At 40.9% G+C, this 27,267-nt stretch overlaps 1 protein-coding gene across 1 annotated transcript in view; it reads left to right on the top strand.

Moving 5' to 3' along the window:
* Positions 1–27,267, top strand: part of MEGF10 (multiple EGF like domains 10) — a 397,687-nt gene that overhangs the window by 34,751 nt on the left and 335,669 nt on the right. The window lies entirely within an intron of this gene.

The following is a 27,267-nucleotide window of genomic DNA, read 5'->3' as shown; positions in this document are numbered from 1 at the left end:
GAGAAAAGGAACCACTTATACACTGTTGGTGGGAATGTAAATTGTTCAGCCACTGTGGAAAGCAATTTGGAGGTTTCTTAAAGAACTTAGAACTACCATTTAACACAGCAATCCCATGACTGAATATATATACAAAAGAAAATAAATAATTCTACCAAAAAGACATAATGTACTTGTATACTCATTGCTGCGCTATTCACAATAGCAAAGACATGGGATCAAACTAGGTGCCTCATAACGGTGGATTGGTTAAAGAAAATGTGGAATATATACACTGTGGAATACTATGAAGCCACAGGAAGAACGAAATCATGTCCTTTGCTGCAACATGGAGGCAGTTGGAAGCCATAATCCTAAGTGAAGTAATGTAGGAAGAGAAAACCAAATACTCCATGTTCTCACTTATATGTAGGAGCTAAACATTGAGCACACATGGACTTAAACATTGGAACAATACACACTGCAGACTACTGGAGGCAGGAGGGAGAAAGGAGGAGGCATGGGTTAAAAAACTCCCAATTGGGTACTGTGTTCACTACCTGGGTGCAATATACCCATGTAACAAACCTGCACCTTTAACTCTCATATCTGAAATAAAAGTTGATTTTTTTTTTTTAAAGAATGAATCAGTATTTGGAAGAAGATAGGCCCAACTCTCCCTGAGGCATTCTGCTTTGGCTCTCAGATCCTACACTGCATAGATTTCAGTCATACTGAATGCTCTTTTGTATTTTTTCTCTAAGAAGTAAATTTACTCTTGGGTTCTTTTTTCTTTTCTTTTTTCTTTCTTTTTTTTTTTTTGAGATGGGGTCTTGCTCTGTCATCCAGGCTGGAGTGCAGTGGCACAATCATGGCTTACTGCAGCTTCAACCTCCCTCCTCAAGCAATCCTCCTGCCTCAGCCTCCTGAGTAGCTGGGACTACAGATGTGCACCACCACGTATGGCTAATTTTTTATTTTTTGTAGAGATGGGATCTCACTATGTTGCCTAGACTGGTCTTGAACTCCTGGGCTCAAGCAGTCCTCCTGCCTTGGCTTCCCAAAGTGCTGGGATTACAGGCATGAACCACCAAACCTGGCCTTTTCATTCTTTCTCTAGATCATTATATATATTACTGATAGCGATGATCAACAAAGATTAAACCTGACAATTTCAGTCATTCCACTGAAAAAGAGAAAATATATTATAATGCCTACTATAAATATTCAACATATATTAGTGTGTTTACTACAGGTGTTGGAAAAAAATATGAGATTTCTTTTTGAATATCTGACAATATGCTATTCAAGAAAAGAACATATGGGAGAGTATTCATTCATGTGCCTATTGTATATCCTCAGAGTACTTTGTTCATATCTCTATGAAACCCTTAGTTATGGCTTTACACATTTGTCTTACTGTTTAGTTTGTGAGTCCTCAAGAACAAGGTTCCTCTTAATTTTTTTACATTCAAGTCTGAACATAGTCTCTGGGACATATAAGGTGGTAGTAAAAGGTAGTATTGCTATTATAAATCATTATTAGAACAAATAAATGTGTGTTGAAAGAAAGTTGTGGATATTAAATTCTCAAGGACTTTGGAAAAAGTGGAGATCAATGTGGATTACGTAAAAGCAACACAATTAAGGTAGATTATCTGGTTTATTAGACACAATAAAAGGCTCTTAATCCAGATATTTTTGCTTAAAAAAGAATAACACCGAAACTCATTGGAGCTTGAATTAGCCATAGTGTCTGCCTGTATTGATCAGATAATATGGATAACTCACCTTATTTCAGGTTATTGCTATGAAGATACAATCTTCACGTCACATCTGTAATTACCTTCTTCCAGAACCATATTATAACTGCTTTCAGATTCTTTCAGGTGCAGAAAAAGAAGGTATTAAATGAGAAAGAAAAAGATCTATTAGAAATTTAAAAGACAGGATAAAGCATTGTGTGTGTGTATCTTTAGTAAATTGCTATTTTATGACCCTCTCACAATAAGTATCTTGGAATAAATATAACATACCTCTAACATAGGCATGGTAAACAATGTTTGAAGACATGAGAAAAAATGTACAGATCTGAGATTCTTCTATATTTGATTGAAGCATTTCTAGCACATTTATTGCCAACTAATCTAGAATTCCTTCATCAGAAAAGGCAACTCTCGCTATTGCCAACCTTATTGACTCTTAATAATAGCTATAACTTGGTGTAGCATATGCCATTCTGACAAGTCCATAATTTTTATTAATATTTGCGTATTTTATTTATCTAGCCCTGCATGAACACAATATGAATTATTCCAAGGTAGTGATTAGTTCTGATGTCCATTAATATACATTAGTGCATAATAGGCATTAATAGGACTCATTCATAGCTAAGTCTCCTGCTCAAATATGCCATTATATGTGTGTTTTGTTGCATGTGTGTGGTGCCATGGAGAAGCACTGCTCAGATCTCCCTTTGGGAGAACTTGCTGTGGGAGCAGAATTGGCTTGCAGCTTCTAGAAGCTGTGGCTGTACCTTCAGATCTGCCAAGGTGTTCCTGCTCCTTCACAGGCATGTCTCTAATAAATCTCTTGCATATCTCATCCTGTCTTGGTGTCTGTTTCTTGGAGTGCCTGAATTGACACAGGTAGTACCAGAATTGGTACAAGAAAATAGTCACAAAAGTGGTCTAAGAAAATAGTGATCTAAGTGGGGACTGGCTCACTTACTGCCTGATTGGTAAGAAGGATCTCACCCTGAATGGAACGTGGGGCATAGATAATCCCTGGCACAAGGTGGTCCAGTTGCTGAAGATTTCTCCTGTGATTATTTGGGGAAAATGTGCTGGTGGAGAGAAACACTTTTATCAGTGTGATGATTCAGGTATTTGAAAGATATGAGGGAATGTCTACAAGAACAGCGAGGTTAGCTGGTGGTAATGATGCCTTTGGGAGTGAAGGACAATTGAAGAGAAACTGAGGTAGTTAACAAACAGCTAAAGGCTAAATCTTAGTGCCAGAAGACTTGGTAGTTTACAAAGAGGTCCTTTTCCCCCGCAGTGGGAGATTGGACACAGCTAGGAGGCAGACTCAGAATGCAATGAAATTTCAGAGTTTGGGATGCATTTAAATGTTCAGCAAAGGCATGTCTGTTATGTTATTTTCAGGTCTTTGACTAGGAAAATCTGGGACCCTGAAATGTGGTATAGAGACATCTGCATGGATGTCCTTAAGAATTGTGGCTCTGCAGAAACCTTGAATCTTCAGAGCCTACAGGGGTAGCCCACCCCTCTCTAGCACTTGCCCCCATCTCCTCTCCTGGCTGTTAGATTCACAGCTTGGGTTAAATCCAAGCATAACCTGGCTGGAGATATACGAGGCCTGATAAGGGAGGAAAGAGATTATACCCTGAAGGAACTGCAAATATTGCCTGTCCTGTACCAGCAGGATTCAGAGGAACATCACTGGGATTGGATTCTGAGGGGCCTTCATTAAGGGGACCAGGCAAAAGATTGTTTAAACCAGAATTCATTGACTTGGGGGCGCTTTCTCAGGACATGAAATTTAACACCCTGGCAAGGATCCTAGCAGATGGGGCGGAATTGCTGCTGGGGTGACTCCCGAAATCTGAAGGAAGCAATGGCCCGTGAGAAGAAAAGTGAGAATAGCTGAGTTTTTCCGACAACTAGTAGAGGAAGAAATAAAAAGCCTTAGGAAAATGGGCTAGATGGAATGAATATATTACGTGAGACCATAAGACCTCCTGGAGAATTATGTTCCATGGGAGGGTCTAGAGGGCACACCACTCACCATGGCCATCAGGAATGTGCCAGTGAGATGGCACCAGCTTTGCTAAACCCAGTGGAGAGCCTCCACTGCAGGTCAGGGTAGATGGTAGGGCAGGTGGGTCCCAGGGCTGGGCTCATTAACAACCATGAGAATAATCCCTTCTCCGACTTCAAGAGAGGCCAGATGTTGGTATCTAACTGCCTGAAGCTGGGAGGTCATAATAACTAAAATGATTAGCAAGGTTAGAGGCACAGTTGAAGGGGCTTGACATGCATTCAGTTGTGAAGACAGTTAATAAAGCAGGGCATCTTTAGGGACAGTATGGACAGGCAGAAAATAGAGGTGCTGCTGAACATCTTTAATCGGAAGATAAGAATAGAACAGCAGGAGCATGAAGGTGATTCTCCAATAAAAAAGTTCTTACTCTGTTCTTGGATCTTAGCCAGTTTTCAAAACTAGAGCTCACTGACTGAAGAGTGGCTGGACCTCCAGGAAGAAGGACCTTGCAATACTGCAGCCAGAATATGCTGCGATGTCTCTTCTAGTCCTTCTTCAAAAAGAGCCATGACCATTTACTTGGGTGACTGTACACTGGGGAAAGAGGAATACATAGACATTTTGAGGTCTATGTATACAAGGTGTAAATTGACACCTGGAGCTCCAAAGCATCATTGTAGTCCCCTTCGTTAGAGTGGGGGCAAGTGAGACAGAAAATATAGTCCTGGTTGATGTCTGGCTTCCAGCTGGCTTATGGGTCTGCAGTCATGCTCAGTGGTTATTTCTCTGGTGTCTGAGTACATTACCGGAACTGATATACTTACCACTGGAATAACTCCCACATCAGATCCTTGGCTATGGGATAAGCACTATCATGCTGGGAAAGGTTAAGTAGAAGCCTTTAAAACTCCCACCCCTCCATGGCCAAGAGTGTAAAGCAAAACTTATTTCACGTTCTGGGGAAGGGTGGAGATTAGTACCACCATTAAAGACCTAAATACTGCAGGGGTGATACTCTCAGTCATCTCTATTTAATTCACCAATCTGGGTCCTGCTCAACCTGGATGGATCCTGCAGAAAGACTGCAGACTAGCACAGATTCAATCAAATAGTGGTCCCAATTGCTGCTGTTGTTTTGGTCATGTTTTTATGACTGGAGGAGATTAATAAATCCACAGCTACATGGCATATGGCCATTGACTTGGTGAAATATTGTCTGTTGCAACCAGAAAAGGGGATCAGAAATAGTTCAGATTGTGGAATGGACATTATTTATCTAGAGTTTTGCCCCAGGGCTATGTTAAGTCTCCTACTCTTTATCATAGTATAATCTGAAGACATCTGGACCACCTGACCATCCTGCAGATTGTTACATTGACCCTATATTGATGACTTCATGTTGATTTGGCAGGACAAGCAGTAGGTTGCTAGTATGTTGGAAACCTTTGTTAAGAACATATTTTTCAGAGATAGGAAAATAAACCTTATGAAGATTCAGGGACCTACAATTTCAGTAAAGGTTTTTGGAAGTCTGATGGTCAGGGGTATGCCAGCATATCCCCTCTAAAGTAAAAGACAAGTGATGGCATTGTATATCCTCTACAATAAAGAAAGAAGCATAGCATTCAAATGGGTTCCAGAGGCAGCACATTTCATAGGACTCCTGCTGTGGCCCATGTATTGGGCTAGCGGATCCAGGCTGTGATACAGGCAGCTCTACTGCTAGGGCCATATGATATGGCCACTGGAGTTAGAGGTGTTGGTGGTAGGAAAATATTCAGCATGGGATTTATGGCAAGACCCAGAGGGAGAATCACGATGAAGGGCCCTGGAATTCTGTAGCAAGGCTATGCCATCTCAGTAGAAAATTACATAGTTATTTTGAGAATGTTTCTGGCTTCTGTGGTTTGAATGTATCTCTAAAGTTTACGCATTAGAAACCTAGTCCCCAGTGCAACAACATTGAGAGGTGGAGCCTTTATGAGGTGATGGTCATGAGGGCTATGCCCTCATAATGTCATTATATCAGGAGTAGGTTTACTTTGCAGGAGTGGGTTTTTACAAAAGGATGAGTTCAGCACCTTTCGCTCTCTTGCACAAGTCTTTGCTCTTTTGCCCTTCCACTTTCCACCATGGGATACAGCAAGAAGGTCCTTGCCAGTTGTAGTCCCCTCAACCTTGGACTTCCCAGCCTCTCAAACTGTAAGAAATAAATCTCTGTTCTTCATAAATTACCCAATCTCAGATATTCTGTTATAGCAGCATGAAATGAACTAAGACATTGGCATATTACAGTGTCCTGATTGAATCAGGATGCTTGACTATATGATACCAAGTGGCCATGCATTATGAAGTCACAGGGAACCAGCAACAATGCATCTTAAGATGGAAATTGTGCACCTAAGATTCAGCCCATGCAGAACTAAAAGGGCAAGAATCAGCTGTATGAGCAGGTGGCCCAGATCTGCTCTTACCTATCATAATTGCACCAGCATCCCTGTCCCAGCTCACATTTATGGTCATATGAGAGGGTCTTATATGGTCATCTCAAACAGGATGAAAAGCCTTAAACTTGGTTTACAAATGGGCCAGCTCAATAAATTAAATTAGTGCAAGCAACAAACAAACAAACAAACAAACAAAAAAACAGTGCCTGCATTATATCCACTCAAAAGGGTGGCTTTGAAAGACAGCAATAAATGGACATCCTCCACATCCAGTCATTCACTACATGTGGAAGAAGAGTGGCCACAGCTAGTCAGGGGCATAAAAGACAAACAACTGGGAGATTAGAGACAAAGAAGCCTGGGGTAGAGGCATGTGGATGGACATATGGGATAGGCCTCAGATGTGAAGACTTTATATCACACATTAATGCACACCAGAAAGCACTCACCACAGAAAAGTCCTGAATAACCAAATAGACAAAATTACTCAACCAATGAATGCCATCGTTGGCCATCATGGAAGTGGCTCAATGGGCACATGAGTGGAATGACTATGGTGGCAGAGAAATAGGCTACACGTGGGCCCAAAAGTGGGGCTTCCAGTTACCAAGGCTTACCTAGCCACTACATTATTTGAATGCCCAAAGTGCCAGAACATAGATGAATGCTGAACACCCGATATGACACCATTCCTCAAGAAGACCAGCTAGTTGGGGCAAATTTGCTACGCTGGACCCCTTCTATCCTGGAGCTATTAGTGGTTTGTCTTCTCCAGATCAGATATTTATTCTGCCTGTTCCTGGTATGGGTTTGCTTTTCCTTCCCTCAGGGTCTTAGCCAGCAACACTATCCAGGGGCTTCTACAATGCCTGCTCCACAGGCATGGAATTCTATACAACATAGCATCTGTCCAGGGACCACTCTCACAGTAAAGGAATTGAAGGTATGGGCCTATGACACTGGGATCCAAAGAAAATATCAAAAATTGCGCTATGTAGAAGGAATTGGTTTTGTAGAGCTTAGAAACTGAAGGGCCACATGAAGTGCTGCTTTGGAGGCAATATTTTGTGAGGAAGAAATGTCAGAGTTCCAGAAGTATTACTTGCACCAAATTAGACAATTTCATATGATGCCATGTCCCCAATAACAGGAATACATGGATCCTGAAACCAAGGTGTATTAGTCCATTCTCATACTGCTGTGAAGAAGTACCCAAGACTAGGTAATTTATGAAGAAAAAGAGGCTTAGTGGACTCACAGTTCCACCTGGCTGAGGAGGCCTTACAATCATGGTGGAAGGTGAAGGAGCAGCAAAGGCATGACTTACATGGTGGCAGGCAAGAATGTGTGTGGTGAACTGCCCTTTATAAAACTGTCATATCTCTTGAGACTTATTCCCTGTCATGGGAACAGCATGGGAAAAACCCACCCCAGTGATTCAGTTACCTCCCAACATGTCCCTCTCATGACACGTGGAGATTATGGGAGCTACACTTCAAGATGAGATTTGGATAGGAACACAGCCAAACCATATCATTCTGCCTCTGACCCCTCCCAAATCTCATGTGTTCACTTTTCAAAACACAATCATGCCCTTCCAACAGTCCCCCAAAGTATTAGCTAATTCCAGCATTAACTCAAAAGTCCAAGTCCAAAGTCTCATCTGAGACAAGGCAAATCTCTTCTGCTTATGAGACTGTAAAATCAAAAAGCAAGTTAATTACTTCCTAGATACAATGGAGATACAGGCATTGGGTAAATACACCCTTTCCAAATGGAATAAATTGGCCAAAACAAAGAGGTTACAGGCCCCATGTAAATCCGAAATCCAGTAGAGCAGTCATTAAACCTTAAAGTTCCAAAATGATCTCCTTTGACTCCATGTCTCACATCCAGGTCATGCTGATGCAAGAGGTCAGCTCCCATGGTCTCAGGCAGCTCTGCCCCTGTGACTTTGAAGGGTATAGCCTCCCTTCTGGCTGCTTTCACGACTGGCGTTGAGTGTCTGTGGCTTTTCCAGGTGCACAGTGCAAGCTGTCGGTGGATCTACCATGCTGTGGTCTGGAGGATGGTGGCCAGTTTCTTATAGCTCCACTAGGCAGTGACCCAGTGGGGACTCTGTGTGAGGTCTCCAAACCCACATTTCCCTTCTGCACTGCCCTAGCAGAAGTTCTCCATGAAGACTCTGTCCCTGCAGCAAACTTCTGCCTGGACGTACAGGCATTTCCATATATGATCTGAAATCTAGGCAGAGATTCCCAAACCTCAATTCTTGTCTTCTGTGCACCCACAGGACCAATACCATGTGAAAGCTGCCAAGGCTTGGAGCTTGCACCCTCTGGAACAATGGCCTGAGCTGTAACTTGACCCCTTTATGTCACAGCTGGAGCAGCTGGGTTGCAGGGTACCAAGTCCTGAAGCTGTACACAGCAGTGGGGACCTGCACCTGGTGCAGGAAACCATTTTTCCCTCCTAGGCCTTGGGGCCTGTGATGGAAGGACTGCTGTGAAGGTCTGTGACATGTCCTGGAGATATTTTCCCCATTGTCTTGGTGATTAACCTTTGACTCCTAGTTACTTATGCAAATTTCTGCAGTTGGCTTGAATTTCTCTACAGAAAATGGGGTTTTCTTTTCTATGGCATCGTCAGGCTCCAAATTTTTCCAACTTTTATGCTCTGCTTCCTCTTGAATGCTTTGCCACTAGAAATTTCTTCTGCCAGACACTGTAAATCATCTCTGTGGAGTTCAAAGTTCCACAGATCTCTAGGGCAGTGGCAAAATGCCACCAGTTTCTTTGCATAGCAAGAGTGACCTTTACTCCAGTTCCCAACAAGTTACTCATCTCCATCTGAGACCACCTCAACCTGGACTTTATTGTCTATATCATATCAGATTTTGGCCAAAGCTAAAGCCGTTCAACAAGTCTCCAAGAGGTTCCAAACTTCCCCACATCTTCTTGTCTTCTGAACTGTCCAAGCTCAGAAGTTCCAAATGTTCCCACATTATCCTGTCTTCTTCTGAGCCCTTCAAACTGTTCCAACCTCTGTCTGTTACTCAGTTCCAAAGTTGCTTCCACATTTTCAGGTATCCTTATAGCAGCACCTGGTACCAATTTACTATATTAGTCCATTCTCATACTGTTATGAAGAAAAACCAGAGACTGGGTGATTTATAAAGAAAAAGAGGTTTAATGGACTCACAGTTCCACATGACTGGGGAGGACTCACAATCATGGTGGAAGGTGAAGGAGGAGCAAAGGCATGTCTTATATGGCGGCAGGCAAGAGCGTGTGTGCAGAGGAACTGCCCTTTAGAAAACCATCAGATCTCATAGACTTATTCACTATCATGAGAACCCACCTCCATGATTCAATTACCTCCCACCGGGTCCTTCCCACGACACCCACAACATGTGGGGATTATGGAAGCTACAATTCAAGATGAGATTTGAGTGGGGACACAGCCAAACCATATCACAAGGAGTTGAAGCAGAAATCTTCCCAGTTACCATCACACTCAGTACTTGCCTTGGGAAACATTACTTTTCATTCCTACAACTCTGAGCTTTGCAGGGTTAGAGGTCGTAGTCCACAAAGGGGGCATACTCTTGCCAGGGGACACAGCAAGGATCCCATTGAACTACAAGCTATCATTGTTCTTGGCCCTTTGGACTCTCTGTGTTTAGAAACCAGGAGGCAAAGCATAAGTCGCTATTTTGGCAGGGGTAATTGTCCCTAACCAACAGATGGAGATAGGGCTGCTTTTATACAGTGGGGGAAGGGAGAAAAACATGTGGAACCCAGACTATATACTTAGACACCTCTTGGTACTTCCTTACCCAATTATAAATGTAAGCAAATACGTGCAACTGCTCTGGCCTGGGAAGAGTATGATTACCAGTGGCTCAGACCCCTCAGGAATAAATATTTGGGTCTTACCTTCAGATAAGCCACCTAGACCTATAGAGGTGATAGCTGAGAGTGAGGGAAAGTTAGAATGAGAGTGGAGAAGGGACATGGTGATTACTAGCTGTGGCCCCAAGGACAAATGCAGCAATGACAGGGGTGGTTCTTCCCATTAACCTCCTTCTTGTAAGTTTCCCCTCAGGGAAAGAGGTCCATGAACCATGGAGGGCTGTTCCAATATAGGGAATTGTCATAGCATCATTCTTATTTTTCATTGTTTGTTTTCACAGAGTTTTATTTCCATCTTATAGTTGCTAGCAGTTTTCTTACATTTTTTTCAGAGCTTTTGCATATAATTCGGCTATTTTTACCTGCCTTAAAACTTTTAAGCCTCTGATTAGGCATATAAATGTTCAGAAGCATATATAATTATCAAAAATAATGTAACTTATTGAATCCAAAAGAGGTGACTTGTTTAACCTTACACATTATAGAAATTATAAGCCTAATTTAAAAATGATTAAGTAAATAATCAGAAACTAATACCATTTTTAAAAATAGTCACTATCTGTCTTACACTGTCAGTATCGGCACATAAATAGTGGGTATAATTTTCAGGTGGTTGCTGAGTGCTTTCTTATTCTTCAATTAGCGTGAAACTCACACTCAGCTGAAACCGGATAGAATTTGTTGCATATAGTTTACAATTTATGTTTGTACAGCTTCTTAAAAACTATTTTGCCTTATATCATTTGAGATGCAATGAAAACTCTGAGTTAATTAAGACAGGTGTCATTTTTTTCCCTGCCAAAAATTGAAACTCAAAGACACTTGGTAATTTGTTTTAATCACACACTATGAATGTTAAATAGCATTGGCTTCTGAACCCTGCATCATCTGACTCCAAATTTTGTTCTCCTCCTAATACTTTAAGTGGCCTCCCCTTCAAAGTAACAACCATGAAGACCTTCAGGAAAAACACATAATGAAGTCATGACAAGAAGGGTTGGTTTTTTAGTTTACAAGTTTCGGTGACTATCCATACCATTCAGAAAACGGTACCATGCCCTTGACATTTTTCCAGGGTAAGCAGCTTGCATTAGATGTTCCACTATGTTGATGTTTCCTATTATTAAAAATTATGTTTAATTATCTAAAAGATAAACAAATGCAATGGAGAATAGGAAAAGAAGCAAATCACATTAACTTTCAACTCAGCATTCCAAATGAAATGATTTTCCACTCACCTTTGGGCTTATATTTTTATGATATGCAGCAGACCAGTGTTCAGCTTCATGCTGTTTTTCTGAAGCTCCTTTATTTATTTTTCATTAATCTGTCTCCCTTGTGTGCCTGGTGCTCAGTAATCTGCTCATCTCTAGCATGATCTATACTATAATCCATTGCTTCTCCATGCATTTTAATGAAACAATTTTTGCCTCTTTTACATAACTGCAGTCCTGATTTCTTACTACAACATAAGCATTTATTGTCACATCATTGAAAGCAAATCTTTAAAGGAATACCTCAAAACAGAATAGATAACAGAATTTTTATTTATTCTTTTTTTTTTTTAAAGGGCTTTGTGAACTCAGCAGTGTTTTCATAATTTAATTTTAAGTAGGTGCTCAGGTTTGGATGTAGATATTCCCTGGACAGCACTCCAAGTGGGAAACACATTGGTAGTCAGAATCCTTTGTCCCCTTCATGCCCCATCACTTGGCTGGGTGTTATGAATCCCTGCCCTGCCATCACCCTGGCTATCCCAGGATGGTTTGTGTAGCTGAAGAACTATAGAAGAACCATAAACGATGCAGGAAGTGCTTGCTTGTCGTTGCTGTTTTGTTTCCGGGTTCCTGCTAGCTTTGTCTTGCTCCTCTAGTTCCTGGCCATTGGCATGGACTTCGACCTACTCCTCTGTGCTGCCCACCAGTATCTGCACATTCCAGGCCTGTGTTTGCCTGCCTGGCTTCTGACCTTTGCTCCCTGTGTGAGGTCTTATTCACTGCCTTGCTCTGACCCTGGCATCCTGCATAATGTCCTCCTCTTGGCGGTTCTTGGGTTACCGCATGCTGTGGACTTCTGCTTCCACATTTGCCACAGCTTGCACCCATTGTTGGTTTTTTCCTTCATTTCCAATCTTGCATTAGACTTTTGGGTCCTTCATTCGTTCAACAACCAGCTATTAAGTGCCTCATGTGTGTAGTTGATACAAAGATAAATAAGACATAGGCTCTGCCTTTATAGAATTTACTGACTAGAAGATAAATAGACCCCCAAAAGGGATGGATTTGAATTTTGAGGGACCTGTGGCTTGTACAAATTTGGGGCCCTCATTAGAAAAAGAATGCAAAATTATGTATATTTAGCTAAGAGCCTTGGAAAGGGACTATGCAAGTGAAGACCCCAAATCCTCATTAGTTTCACAGTGAATTCACCTGTGTGCACAAACAAATTTTTTAAAAGGAAATAACAGGTAGAATGGAGATAGTTCTGGGGTAGAAATATGCAGACATTATGAGGACACCCAGGAAATGCAACTAACCCACCTTGAGTGTCAGTAATGGTTTCCTGGAGGAGCTTTCCCCTGATCATTTCTAAAGCCTGAGTGCTATCAAACTAGATGAAAAAGGAAGGAAAGAAGGAGGTGGGTAGAGTGTTCCAAGCAGAGCACCCGGCACATAAATGAAGACCACAACAGTAAGTCCTGGATACTGCCAGCAGCTCCATTTTCCTGGAGCATAAAGGACATAACAGATAGAAAGGAATGGTGAGACTGGATTTAAAAAGTTGGGATTAAAGCACTGAGAGTCTTTGTGCCACAATAAGCATCTTGGATGTTACCCTGTTGCTTAAATGTTCATCTCAGATAAAGCACCCTGGCAGGAAAATATGCAAGTATGGCAATCAGTTCAGAGATGTGGCAGTTGTTTAGGCAAGAGGTGACAGAGTTATGAACTAAAGACATAATCTCAGGAATAAAGAGAAGATATGAATCAAGAAATATGTAGATTAAATGTCAGGTTGATGAAGAGTAGAGAGGATCCTCTAGGCTTTCTAGCTTGGGTGAAAGAGTGGATGGTAGAAACATTAGATGAAAAATAGGGCAGGGAAGGAAGATGGTCTGAGAGAAGACCATATATTTAAGCACTCAATGGAAGTGCGTTTTTTTTTTTTTTTTTTTTTTAGAAAAGTGATATCTGAGTCAAGCTGGGGTAGAAATCTGGGTGAGGTGCACATTAAAGAAGCATCACCACAAAAGTAGTAGTTGGAAACCAGGAGAGGAGTAAGCTAACTCAGGGAGGTATAGAGAGAAAGGAGTGCAGGAACCAAGATGGACACCTGGAAAAGGAGCTTGGGAAGGCATCAGAGCAAACCAGAGGGAGACGTGAGGAAGCCAGGGGAGTCCAGTGTCACGGCACTCAAAAGAGTAAAAGGATTCAACATGCCAAATGCTACAGCTTGTAATTAAATGACTGAAAAATGTTCATTGGGTTTGTCAATAGGATTTAATTGGAGATGAGGATGAGGGTACTTGGAGAGCACTGATGGGAATAGACTGGGTATCAATAGGTTGAGGATTATACGGGAGGTGAGGAAGTGGTGACAGTGACTATGGGATGCTGTAAGGAAATTTTGGGGTGAAAAAGGTTTGAAAGCTATTGGGCTTGAGTGATTGGAGTCTAAGAGATCATTTCATTTCTTTTTCTTTTTTTAAGGTGGGGGATGTTTGAGCATTGTAATAGCCTGAGTGTTTAAATGTTCAGAAGGTAGGATGGGAGGTGGGCTGCAGCCAGGTCCTATTAACTATGACCCTGGCTGCCTGTTGTCCCTGGGAACCTGAACTCCTGATCCTTTTGCTCCTTCTAGAAGATTAAATTTACCCCTTTCTAAGGCCACAAGTACAGATCTGGCTTGTTGGTCTTAATAATCTTTTATGTTTTCTGTCTACTGTGAGGTTCGGTGATTGATTTATTGATGGCCCAAAGAAACATAAGTGCATTTGTTGGTCTAGAGTAGTATATTGAGTCGGGCTGCCATGGAATAAGAACAGAGGAAAGAATGAAATATGGTGGAAAAGAATTATCCTTACCCTCTGACATCCCTCTCCATTCTGTAATGAGCATTTCCTTGCTGACTTGCCCTGGTAGAGAGCTATTTGCTTCAAAGGGAATAGCATTATTTTTGGGTAGAAAAAGATCAGGTAATGGTAAGTTTGCTATTACTTCTGGAAACCTGTGATTTAGGACATTATTAAAACTGCCGGTAGCCATTCTAGAGGTAAGGGAGATCAAAAGCTATGTCCCAAAGGCCATCTCAAAACTGTGAAACTCAGTTCCTTGCTTGCTAGCATCTGAGAGTAAAGAAATTAGGCTCTGACAATAAATGCAGGCTCTACAAATGTCAGTTATTTCCATCCTTTCTAAAAGACTGCAGAAATATTTGCCTGAAGACCCCATAGTACACAAAATGAAGCAACAGTAATTCAAAGGCAATTGTATTCTTTTTTAAAGTGTATGTTTTACTGCAGCATGGGAAACTAAACCTCATTTTCTGCTTAATGCCCACTTGACAGACTTAGTGGAATACAAAGTCACCCACCATCTCTCATGTACTGCGTAAGTGTGTGCTGAAGCAGGCTTGTTATTGAGTAACCACAACACAAAATGAAAAGCACTTTGTCACCATGCCTCCTCAACTGCTGTGTGAATGCTAAACCTCCAATAAAACCTGTGAGCACCAAGAAACAATTAGTATTAATGTTAGAAAGACTTTCAGCCATTTGGGGGAGAAAATATGCACTACATAGTTATAATCAGGAGAATTACTAGCCATGTGCAAATAAAAAGAAAAAACTGTAGGATTCATAGTGGGTAACATTCACCATTAGTGCTCAGAGACACACTGAAATGAAAACAGGTACATTAAAAGAAAAAAAGAAGCAGCAAAACAGAAACATCATCTGTAGGATCTGACAAGAGAAAACCTTTCCCTCCCACCAGACCCAATCACACATATCTTACTTATTGATACTTGAATATATATGAAAATGACTTCATTTCTCTAGTTCAAGGCTTTGCTCCTGGTTAAAACACAAATTCCTGGGAAAGTAATATGGTTTGAATCTGTGTCCCCACCAAATTTCATGTCGAATGGTGGATTTCTCATGAGTGGTACCCTGTTGGTACTGTCCTCATGATGGTGATAGAGTTCTCACAAGATCTGATTGTTTTATAAGTGATAGCACCTTCTCTCTCTCTCTCTCTGTCTTTCTTGTTGCTCTAGCCATATGACGTGCCTGCTCCCCCTTCACCTTCTGCCATGATTATGTTTCCTAAGGCCTCCCCAGAAGCCGGGTAGATGCCGGCATCATGCTTCCTGTACACCCTATGGAACCAAAAGTCAATTAAACCTTTTTTCTTTATAAATTACCCAGTCTCAGGTATATCTTTTTTTTTTTTTTTTTTTTTTTTTTTTTTTTTTTTTTTTTTTTTTTTTTTTAGACAGAGTCTTGCGCTTGTCACCCAGGCTGGAGTGCAGTGGCACCATGTCAGCTCAATGCAACCTCCACCCCCCAGGTTCAAGTGATTCTCATGCCTAAGTCTCCCGAGTAGCTGGGATTACAGGCGTCTGCCATCACACCCAGCTAATTTTTGTATTTAGTACAGATGGGGTTTCACCATGTTGGCCAGGTTGGTCTCGAACTCCTGACCTCAGGTGATCCGCCTCCCTTGGCCTCGGCTTCCCAAAGTGCTGGGATTATAGGTGTGAGCCACCACGCCCGGCCAGGTATATCTTTGTAGCAATGTGAGAATGGCCTAATACAGAAAGGGAGCGTTTAACATTTCTCATAATTTATTGCTTCATTGCTCAGTGTCTGGCTCTATTTTGAAGCAGGATGGCTTCTAAGTGGAGTGGAGGGAGAATGGAGATGCAAGAGGCAGCCCGTGCTCTCTCTATAGTCTGCTTAGGGCCAGAGCAGCCCGGGATGTTGCAGCAGTACCTATCCTCCTCTGTGGTGTCAAAGTCTCAATTTTCATTCTAGGTAGACATGTATCCAGTGAAGGACCACATTTCCAAATTATCCCCCCTCTCGCTTCTTGCAGCTAGGGGTGGCTAATAAAATATAGGCAGAAGTAGTTTAGCAGAACTTCCAGGAATACTCCTAAAAAGGAAACAGGCCCCCAAGAGGCATGTTCCTTGCCTCCCCACCTCTTTTCTCCTTCTTTCTGCCAAGAATGCAGATGTGATGGCCTGCAAAGGGCTGATGCTCCAGCGACGATCTTGTAAGTGTGAGGATAAGGGCCAGTACTTTGAAACAGAGAGCTGAAAGGAGCCTGGATTCCTGGTGACAGTGTGGAGCTCTTATGCCAGCCCTGAACTGCTCACCATTGGACTTACCATATGACAAAGAAAGAAATCTATCTTAGTTAAGTCACTCTTTTTTTAGGTCTCTATTACTCATAGTTGAACTCAATTTCTAACTGATACAGATGTATATACACTTGTGTAGTAAACACAAAAGCAAAATAAAATAAAAACCCAAACTAAAATAAAACCTTTTTATTTTTATAAAATAAAAAGCAAAATTAAAAAACCCTGGCCAGTGTTCTGTATCTGGCTCTGGATCCCACAACTGAGGATGGATTTGGACAACTTGTTAAGCTTTGAGAACAGATCCCTGCTACACGCACACTCCTCACACACCACACACAGGCATTACCTTGTCCAAGTACATTTATGGAACATGTGATTGCCTGTAGTATTCTACTGAGTTTCATGGTAGGACTATTTCTTGTTTTCAAGTACACAATGCATGATAGATCATGCAAGGCACAATAAAATATTTGAAAAACAGTAACTACAAACACAAGTTAAAAATACTAGGAATATTTTGATAGAATATAAAAAGTGATATAGAATGTCTATCCGAAAAGATTATTGTACAAAGAATTTTGACCTGGTAGTTCACATATCATGTGAGAACAAAACAAGTGGGAGTGCTCCTGAAATAGAAAGGATTTTACAGTGGAATGGACTTTCAGAGTAGGATTTACTGAGAAATCAATGCAGCTGACCCTTCACGGCCCTGCATCTGCATGGCCCCTTCCAACATCCCAGGAAACATGCTAGACATATGTTCACAGGTTCTTCTATTTTTGTAAAATTCGTATTATAATTAACACATTTTCATCATGATCAGTTTTGATCACTGCTTCTGTCCAGCCCGACTTTATCTGTGTCATACTTCCCTTGTGTTGGGTGGGGGCAGAACAAGTAGGGGCATCTCTGGGATCCAAGTAAGAGGAAATTGAGCTAAGAATGCTTTTAGTTTGCATTTAGCGGACTACAGTTATGAGCATCACAACTGCTTCTTTAGTGAAACTGTTCCCAGCCATTTGGTGAGGAAAGGTATTTCCGGAAGCTTCTTTTGTCCACTGTGGCATCATGACCTGAAGGTGTGGGTCCAGAAGCACTGCCCTACAGCATCCCGTGCCTGAAGTATCTGAGCAGTAACAGAGGACAAGGTGTGAAATGTACAGATCCAGATGTTCCTCTGAAATGTTCTTTCAGTGATCTGATGTGCAATATTTTTTATTTTAAAAATGCGGTAAAACACACATTAAAATTTGTCGTCTGAACCAATTTTAAGTGTACAGTGTAGTGGCATTAATTGCATTTACACTATTGTGCAACCGTCATTACCATCTATCCACAGAACTCTTTTCATCTTGTGAAACTGATACTCTGTACCTATTAAATATGCTTGCCACAAAAAGACAGATATTTATATGATTGCATTTATGTGAGATTCCTACAGTAATCAGATTTATAGAGACAAGAAGTAGAATGGAGGTTTTCCGTTCCCCTTTCTTCCTGTCCGTGACAACCACCATTTTACTTTTTGTCTCTATGAATTTGATTACTCTAGGAACCTCACATAAATGGAATCATATAATATGTGTCTTTTTTTGTGACAAGCATATTTCATTTGGCATAATGTCATGAAGGTTCAGCCATGGTATCTCAAGTGCCAGCATTTCCTTCCTTTTTAAGGCTGAATAATATTCTATTATATGTATATCCCACATTTTCTTTATTCGTTCGTCTGTTGATGGACACTTTGGCTTGCTTCCACTTCCTGGCTATTACAAAGATGCTGCTATAGACATGGGTGTGTCCAGATCTCTTTGAGTCATGGCTTTCAGTTTTTTGGTGTACTTTATGTTTAAAATTTTAAGTGGAGGATGAGTTTTTCATTGATGCCTAGTTAAAATGGAAGTTCTTGAGTCTTAGGAGTATCTTTTATGATGCAGTATATGCAAATATATAAACAACATATATAGTTTTTTTTCCTTTTTTTGTGGGACTTACACAAAATAGAATTTATTAGACTTTCTGTATTTGGAGGCACAAACCTATGGCAATGCTACAAAACAGTAATGATGTCCATGTGTGAAGTCATGTTTTATTCATCCCAACTGTCAAAAAATATTTTGATCAACTATACTAGAGGAAAGACTGACTTATCTTTCTATTTTCTCTATAGAAAATGTTATAAAATCATTCATAAGAAGAGGCGATCAAATAATATATCACCATTGAATGTGGAAAACAAGTATGAGACAGTAGTGTCAAGCAGTTAATGCACAAAACATATTCTCTTATTTTTCTGGATTTTGTGGTGTTTGTAGTCTTTGTTAGCTTTTAAAAACGTGCAATTTGTTATGGCTTCTTATGCTGAATGTATATTTCCATTCTTACCTATTTCTGTATGTGTAATGTTGTGTTGATTTCTTAAAGAGGGACCCAAATTGTGTATGTTTTGGGCCCACAAAATCTGGATCCTTCCCTTTGGGGAGGAGCCTCAGTTGCCTTGGCTCAGGAGATCTCAGTTTTCTTCACCTTCTTCCCACTAGATGCCCTGGTGCCCCAAATTTCTTGTGTTTATGTGTGTCCTGTGCATTGTGTGTGGGCTTTTCCCATGGAGTACTTAGGCTGGGACTGAACAAAGTCTAGCACTGATAGGCATCATTCCACTGGGCACTCCGTCAGAGGTGCTGGCTGCAGTCAAAGTGGAGTCCTCTTGGGACAACCAACAGGAGCTAGCGGAGAGGGTTCTGGCAAAGGTGTGGGAGGTTCATGCCTAACTCAAGGCTGGGCACTTGGTGGGTAATGAGCCATGAGCTTCTTTGAACTCGTAGTTAGCTTTCAGTTCTTGGGTAAATTCCACAGGGTAGGGTTAGAGGCTCCTTTACCAACCCCTCTCTCCCTAACCCAGGTCAAAGACCCTGATTTGTTCTTAGTCTGGAGGAAATCCCCCTCTTTCTTTGCGTATTCATCACAGATGCTCCTTCTCTTCCGAACATCTTTTCTCTTACTCTTTAAAAATAGACCCTGGATTATTTATCAGGTCAATTATCTAATCCCTCCTTCCTGGGGTGGCAAGAGAGGCTGTTAATCTTCAAGTCCTCCCAGAAGAATAAGAGAAACACTTATATTCTAAGTGCTTTTAAAGCAGTAAAGCAAGAGAAGAAATGCCACAGTTGCTGTATTGAATCAGTCTCACTCATTCATATCCTGACACACAAATAACAAGGATTAAAAAAAAATTGGAGATGGAAGTGAGCTTAGAGGTGCTATAGTCAACCCCAATACTTTTATAGATGAAGTAAGTGAAATCCATAGAGGGTAAATGATGTTGCCAAGGTCAAATCCTGTGAACCACAGAACCAGGCCCATCCAGATCTTTTAGACTGCGGTCCAGTATGTTATTTTCTCTGATATATTCAGGTAGGATGTGGTGATGAAGTTTTAGATAGAGTTGTCAAATGCCATATAATACTATTTTATGAAAATAGATTTAGAAACTTTTTGCTGGAGGTTTAAAAAAATTGAATAAGTTCTCATTTATTTGAGTTGGCTTTAGTATTGCCCATTTGAAGTTTTCAAAAAAGACTATAGATTTTCAAAATCTCTTTAGCCTTAAGAGTATTTGATTTTCATTCATCCATCTTCTTTTGCAAGTATTTCTTAAGGCACCTTCTATAAGCAGAACGCTATGTTATGCACACAGAATAAAATAATGGGACAAACAACAGACTGTGAAACAGGGTCCAAGTCCTGGGAGCTTAATATCCAGTTGGGGAGCAAATGCTGCCCTCCCCCATATACGAACACACACATATTTAATAATAGTACATAACAATATAGGTTACTTCTCAAAATGATGATACAGAGTGTTGAACACCTTTCCATGTGTGTGGGCAAAAATGTTCATTGGACCAGAGCTCTTTAAATAGAGATGTATACTGGATTGTCTTACAGGTAATTACAAGTCATAGCCATTATTTTGAGTGCTTTCTGAGATAGGGCACTCAATCATGTTAGGTTTCCTTTCCAAAGCATCTCCTTGATTAGATAGGGCCTGCAAACAGGGAAGCTAACTCAAGGAGATGGCTCAGGAGGACACCAGTGCTCCAGCACCAAATGAAAGGAAAGAATCGGTATAAATGTCTTGAAACCAGTTGCTTTCTTTTTTGTTTGTTTGTTTGTTTTGAGACAGAGTCTCGCTCTGTCCCTCAGGCTGGAGTGCAGTGGTGAGATCTCAGCTCACTGCAAGCTCCGCCTCCCAAGTTCACACCATTCTCCTGCCTCAGCCTCCCGAGTTGCTGGGACTACAGGTGCTCGCCAACACGCCCGGCTAATTTTTGTATTTTTAGTAGAGACGGGTTTCACCATGTTAGTCAGGATGGTCTCCATCTCCTGACCTCGTGATCTACCCGTTTTGGCCTCCCAAAGTCCTGGGATTACAGGCATGAGCCACTGCGCCCGGACCAAACCAGTTGCATTCTTTTGTCCAGAATTCACCCCCTGCTTTTATGGGTATGTGTGAGTGTGTGTTGGGAGGTGTTAATTGGCATTCTAGTCTGCAATCTTCAAAGTGACAATGCAATCAGAATGATTTTAAAATGTTCACTTCCTTCCCCTTATTCCCTTCCTTGTCCTTTCACCCATTCAAGCCTCTAGGTGATTCTGGTCTCCCCACTATAAGATTCTCATAGCTGGGGGTATATGTGTGTGCCTGCAGGGTCACAGGGTAGAGATAAGGGAAGTTGATGTGAGAATAGTGCTTGGTGCATTCCAGAGAGAGGAATGAGCACTGCTTTTGGAGCAGAGTCCTGGGTAGGTGGTAGAAACTCCTAAGAAAGGGAGTGGTTTGAGACCAAAGGGGTCCTATAACTTAGAAAGCAGAGTCCTGGGGAGGTTGAAAGACTGCAAAGAGAGAATGTCTGCACAGAGTCAGGACTTACAGAGTGTGGACAGCTTTGTAGGCTCTCATAAGTTCCCATGTCTTAATTGAGCAGAGAACCAGCAAAGTGATTATGATGCCCGCATGGAAGTAGGAGATAGGGTCAGCTGATGTGATTGGGGAATGTCTTAGCCATGCCTGCATGGGCTGCATACAAAAACCAGATACCTCCCTTCCCAAAACTTGGCATGACATTGACCTTGAAAGGGTGAAAGTCTTTAGGAAGAAAAGAGCTTCCTGCCATCTGGGAGGAATAGGCCTTCTGAATAGAAGAAGAGTTTTGTTAAAGAATAATGAAATTTTATTTTCAGCACCCCTGAATTCATTCATTGGGATTCATATGCACTATACCAATTTATTTTCCTCCCTAAAATATGTCTTAAACAATTACTCTTGTCTTTGAACTGTTGAAGTTTCATAGGCAGGATTCAGATACAAATTTATACAATCTTCCTAAAACTCTGTGGCTTCCTGTGGTTCCAAACCAGTTTTTCCGGTATCTGTGCAGACTTTAGAAAATTCAGTCTAAAAATCTGATCTGACACTTGGAAGAAATACAACCTTTAGCAAAACCCACCAGGGCCATCCTTCAAATGGCTTGGCCTCTCTGCTGGAAATATTTCTGGACAGGTTTTTGCGAGGCTTATATGTTGGGACTCACCTGGAATTTACAAAATGCAAAACTGGAATTGATCAATATGGTGTTAGCTACACTCTTATGCACTGAAAACAGAACCATCTTAGCAGAATGCAGAAAATGAGGAAGTAGAAGATGCCCTAAGCCAAAGCACACCAGCAGCCTATTTGGTGGAGGCAGGAGGGTGAGGCGAGAGTGAATGATCAGAGGCCATGTACTATAAAATCACCTACAACTTTATGGTCAGGGGGCTTCTAGAAGGCTGACAAGGAGGGGAAGGCCACTTCCTCGAGAGTGCAGATTAAATGCTTCACAGGCCAGGTAACACAAGTTAAAGAGGTGATTGAGCCTCCATCAGCATTTAAACAGGTATTTGGAAAGAAAGATGAGCATTTCTTTTTTTTTTTTTTTTTTTTTTTTTTTTTTTTTTTTTTTTTTTTTTTTTTTGAGACGGAGTCTTGCTCTGTCACCCGGGCTGGAGTGCAGTGGCCAGATCTCAGCTCACTGCAAGCTCCGCCTCCCGGGTTCCCGCCATTCTCCTGCCTCAGCCTCCGGAGTAGCTGGTACTACAGGCGCCCGCCACCTCGCCCGGCTAGATTTTTGCATTTTTTTAGTAGAGACGGGGTTTCACCGTGTTAGCCAGGATGGTCTCGATCTCCTGACCTCATGATCCGCCCCTCTCGGCCTCCCAAAGTGCTGGGATTACAGGCTTGAGCCACCGCGCCCGGCCTAGATGAGCATTTCTACCCCAGGTAAAGTCTTGCCTACTGACTAGAGTCATTTTTTGAAAATTGAGGTAAAACTAACGTAACATAAAATTAACCATTTAAAAATGTACAATTCAGTGGCATTTAGTACATTCATGATGTTGTGTAACCACCACCTATGTCAGGTTTCAAAGCATTTTCATCACCCCAAAAGAAAACCCTGTACTCATTAAGTAGTTATTCTTCCAGTCTCCTCTCATCCTGGTTCCTGACAGCCACTAATCTGCTTTCTGTCTCTATAGATTGACTTTTTTTCTGGGTAGTCATGTAAATGTATTCATGCAATATGTGATCATTTGTCTGGCTTCTTTCATTTAGTATAATGTTTTCAAGTTTCACCCACGTCGTAGCATTTGAGTAGTTCTCATTTGATACACTACTTCGGAGGGACACAGAAAAAGTAAAACTTAACTATATGTTTTAATCACAGCTTTAGGAAGAGGAGACCTAGGGTCCAGTTCATTTCCCCACATAGACCTCTTCTCCTAGATTCTTTACCCTCATTTGAAGTGGACATTGGTTGTTTTGCCTGTCCAGTTTCCAAGTCCCTGGTAATAGCTCATGATTTATGTGGGTCACAGCTCCTCTCTCACTCAGCTTTTGGAATTCAGGTGATGCTGACCTGACTTCCTCACTTCTTCAATGGGTAGGTACTGACTTTAGATCTGTCCAATAAGGGCTTCCATCTGTTCGGCCACCGTTCAAGAATGGAACATACACCAGGTGCAGAGGTTCCTCTTAGAACTACAGAAATGTGCTCCCTTCCTTTTGGACTTGAAGCTGAATGGTGTAAGCCTGCCAGGGGTCTCCATGTGAAGAGCCAAGCCAACACCAAAGAAAACGGAGGGAAAAGAAGGCATGAGAGCATTGAATCCTGGGACATTATTTAGTCATTTTGTCCAGACATATTTAATTAGCAATATGTTTAAAGAGTTACAAGCCTTTCCTTCTTTTCTTGTGACAGTTTGAGTTGAATTTCTATCATTTGCAACCTGTCACTGTAAGGTACAAACATGACCATACTCATCTAGGGCTGAGGCAATGTGAATAAGGAGGACATTGTCTCCTGGTGCCCAAGAAATGCCTTAGAGCTCTTCCCTGGAAGTGAGGACTCTGATACTCTATATTTTTCTGGTTTGTCTGGTTGTGCTTTTTTTTTTTTTTTTTTTTTTTTTTTTTTTTTTTTTTGCCTAGTTGGATAACAATCTTTAATGAACAATAGAGCATCAAAAAATACATGAGGCAAAAACTGCAAGGAGAAATACATGAATGCACTATTGTAGGTTAGAGACATCAGTACCCCTCTCAGAAATGGACAGATCTAGCAGCAGGAACATTCGTAAGGACACAGTTGAAAGCAACACCACCATCAACCAACTGGTTATAATGGACACATTTAGACCATTTACACTTTAGGTGATTATGAATATGGCTGGGTTTAAATCTACTATCTTGGTGTCTTGTTTTCTATTTTTTTTACCTGTTCCTTGTTCCCTTTTTCCTTCTTCTGCCTTCTCTTAGAATGCAGTCTTAAAACTTAATAATAAAAAGTTTTAAGATTGCATTTTTATCCTCTTTGTTGGCTTAATAGCTATAACTGTGTTACTTCAGTGATTCCTTTAGGGTGAATTTTTAGTGCACATCTAAACCAATCTACCTTCATATGATACTACATGACTTCAAATATGTAAGAACCACATGACTACATATTTCCATTTCTCCCCTCTCCACCTTTGGGCTATTATCATATATTTTACTTCTACATGTTGAAAACCACAATATGTTATTATTATTTTTGCTTTAAATAGTCAATTAGGTTTTAAATATATCTAAATAAAAGGACATATGAAATTCTTTATGCATATAATGATAACCTACCTAGTTATCATTTCTAGTGTTCATTTCTTTGCATAGAAGCAGGTTTTCATCTGTTACTATCTTTCTTCTGCTTGAAGAACGTCCTTTAACAACTTTTGTAAGGCAGGTTTGCTGATTAATTCTTTCAGATTGTATGTCTGGAAAACTCTCCATTTTGCCTTCATTTTTGAAAGATATTTTCATTAGGCAAAGAATTCCAGGTTGGTAATGTCTCTCTTTCCATACTTTAAAGATGTGGTTCCCTGTCTCTTACCTTGCATTGTTTCCAGCAAGAAAGCTGCTATCCTCTTTACCTTTGTTCCTCTGTACCTAATCTATCTTCTCTTTCTCTCTCTTCCTCACTTCTAGAATTTCTTCTTTATTGCTAGTTGAAATTTGATTGATACAGTTCATTGTATCTCTTGGGTCTCAGTAGTTGTCATCAATTCAGCTATTATTTCTTCAATTTTTTTTTATACCTCCTTTCTCCAGGGACTCCAATTACTATATATTTGACTACCAAAGTTGTCCCATAGTTCTCTAATGCCTGATTTCTCCTACCATCTCTTCTTTAATCTTTTTCCTGTTTATTTTTAAGTTGCTGTCTTCAAATTCTTTCATATAGTCTTCTGAGATGCCCAATCTGCAGTTAACCCCATCCAGTGTTTTTCATCAGATATTGTAGTTTTCATCTCTAGAGGTGCAGTTGGTGTTTTGTATCTTCCATGCCTCTACTTAGTATGTTTTTCTCTCTAGCTTTTTGAACATATGGAATGCAGTCATAATACTTGCTTTAATGTCCTTGTCTACTGATTGTCATTGTGCCATTCCTGGGTCAGTTTTGATTAACTGATTTTTCCCTTCATTATGAGCTTCATTTTCATGCTTCTTTGCATACCTAGTGATTTATTAGATGCCAAGTATTGTATATTTTACTTTATTGGGTATACTTTTTGTATCCCTGTATTCTTAAGCATTCTGGAACACAATTAAGTTACTTGGAAATAGTTGTGTTCCAGTTTGGTCTTGCTTTTAAGCTTTGTGAGTTGGGACCAGGGGTAGTTTTTACATAGAGTTAATTTTTCTACTAGTAGGGAATCTTAGTTCTCTTCCAATGCCACCTAGATTACAAGGTTTTCCACTGTGACTATTGAAAACAGGCACTATTTTCAGCTCCAAACACTGTTCCCTCTAATTCTTTTGGGTGAGTTTCTTCACAGACAGACACTGTTAGTGTGGAACTGAATATTTGATGAAAACTCTCTGCAGATATTAGTTCTCCTGCTGTGCAGCTCTCTCCTCAAAGGCATTCTCCCTTGTGAACTCTAGCCACCTCAACTGCCCAACTGCACCTCAACTCCAGGAGATCACCAGGTCCTGATGGGGTAACACTTCCTGGAGCCATAGACTTTCTCCAGATAGTAAGTACAGATAATTTTGCTTCCCCTCTCCAAAGGATCATTGTCCTTTGTTGCTTAAAGTTCATTGTCTTGATATTTGTTAGATATTTAAGGAAAGAAGGTAAACTAACAAGACAGGTAACTTTTAGGAAATAACTACCTTACTCTAGCAAAATACCACAGGGGGTTAAAAAAAAGAAAAAGGAGCCCCACTCTCACCAGATAATGTCACAGGCTGAGAACTTTCATCATCCAGCCTAACATGGCCTTCTCCCTATCCTGTGGTGTCATTAGGGTGCTCTGCCTACTTCCAGCAGAAAGGCATCAGTGGAGGTCTCGGGTAGAGCCACATTAGGGATCCTGGATCTCCATCCTCACCAGGCAGTAACGAGGCAGTGCCCCACACCAGCACCGTCAAAGGAAGCATGCTGAGAGATTTAAATAACTCCCAGAGTTTCATAACATAACAGTGAAGATGTCCAGGATACAACCAAAGTCACTCATCGTAACAAGAACCAGGCAATTGTAAACTTGAATGAGAAAAAACATCAAGGGATGTCAACACTAAGATGACACAGATATTGAAACTTTATAAGAAGAATTTTTTTTTTTTTTTTTTGGAGACAAGGTCTTACTCTGCCGCCCAGGCTGGAGTGGTGTAAACAAGCCTTACTGTAGCCTCAACCTCCTGTGATCAAATGATCCTCCCACTTCAGCCACCTATGTAGCTGGGACTACAGGTGCACACCACCATTACCCTGGCTAACTTTTAAATTCACTTATATTTTTTGTAGAGATGAGGTCTCACTTTCTTGCCCAGGCTGGTCTCAAACTTCTGGGCTGAAGCAATCCTCCTGCCTCAGTCATGCAAAATGCTGGGATTATAGGCATTAGCCACCACACCCAACTGATGACAAGGATTTTAAAGCAACCACCATAAAAATGCTTCAGTGAGTAATTGTAAACACTCTTGAAGCCATTAAAAAAAAGTCTCAGCAAATAGGAAACCTCAGCAAAGAAACGGGAGACATAAAAAAGAAATCAAATGGAAATTTTAACTGAAATATATGATGATAGCCAAAGTTAAAGTACTGCATGGATGGTTCAAGAGCAGAATGGAAACAAAAGAGAAAATACCCAGTTATCCTGAAGATAAAACAACAGAAATTACCTAA

This window comes from Rhinopithecus roxellana, chromosome 3 (assembly GCF_007565055.1).
Source record: "Rhinopithecus roxellana isolate Shanxi Qingling chromosome 3, ASM756505v1, whole genome shotgun sequence".
Taxonomy (NCBI): domain Eukaryota; kingdom Metazoa; phylum Chordata; class Mammalia; order Primates; family Cercopithecidae; genus Rhinopithecus; species Rhinopithecus roxellana.
Note: the sequence above shows the minus strand (reverse complement) of the source record. Positions and strands in the feature narration are given on the sequence as shown.